Below are 1,163 nucleotides of genomic sequence, written 5' to 3' on the forward strand. Positions count from 1 at the left end.
ATATATATATGTACATATATATATATATATATATATATAATAATGCATATACATATGCATATACACATATACATATACACATACATACATACATACATACATACATACATACATACATACATACATACATACTGGACAATATATAAATAGATGAACAATTTTGCTTCTAAGCAAGGAGAGAGGTAGGGGGAAAATATCCGCCAGCATCTACCAAGAAACTGAAATATAAATTAAAAACAAGAAGATGAATAAAAGAAATGAACGAAAATTAATTATATTTAAAAAATGAATGAACACGAACAACAACAATTACAACAAAATCCACAGCGTATGAAAATGAATTGTCGTATATATGTGTGCGTATCTGTGTGTGTGTATGCCTATATATATATGTGTGTGTGTGTGTGTGTGTGTGTGTGTATTCGTTTATTAAACATTATTGTACTGAATTTCCGTAAACCCAGGATTCTTTTAACTGTGATATAAGAGAGTTTCAAATGAACAGTGTTGTGTTTGTATCCTGGGGAATATTGGACCAAAACAATGATTATCATTATAACAATTATAACAAAACAAAAAAAAAAAACTACGAAATGAAAAATGGAGAAAAAAATTAAACGGAAAACAAACAAAAACCAACAAATCATAACAAAAAATACCCAAACACACCCACTTACCTCACCCATCCACGTTCCCTTCATCACATATAAAAAGATAATTAATTGAAAAAAATATAAAGCTTATTTTAAGGAAAATAATAATATAAAAGAAACCAAAAAAAAGAAGGAAAAAGAAAGCTAGTCCATCATGTTCTTAACCCAACAAACACACATACATACACACATATATACATATATATATACACATATATACATATATATATACACATATAAACACGCATATAATAATGGAAAATGACAATATAATCCAATAACAACTACGACAAAATAGAAAGTGTTTTCATGTTATGTCATGTGAAAGAAAAAAGAAAGCTTTAAAAAGAAAACAGCCAAAATAACAAACAAACAAACAAACAAAATGATGAAGCTGTATTTTTTAAGGATCACATTTATGTAAAAATGTGGTCCTAAACGAAACAAAAAAAAATTGATGTGCTTTATATACATGCATACATGTGTGTGAGTATATATATATATATATAT

This window comes from Octopus bimaculoides, chromosome 15 (genome assembly GCF_001194135.2).
Source record: "Octopus bimaculoides isolate UCB-OBI-ISO-001 chromosome 15, ASM119413v2, whole genome shotgun sequence".
NCBI classification, from domain to species: domain Eukaryota; kingdom Metazoa; phylum Mollusca; class Cephalopoda; order Octopoda; family Octopodidae; genus Octopus; species Octopus bimaculoides.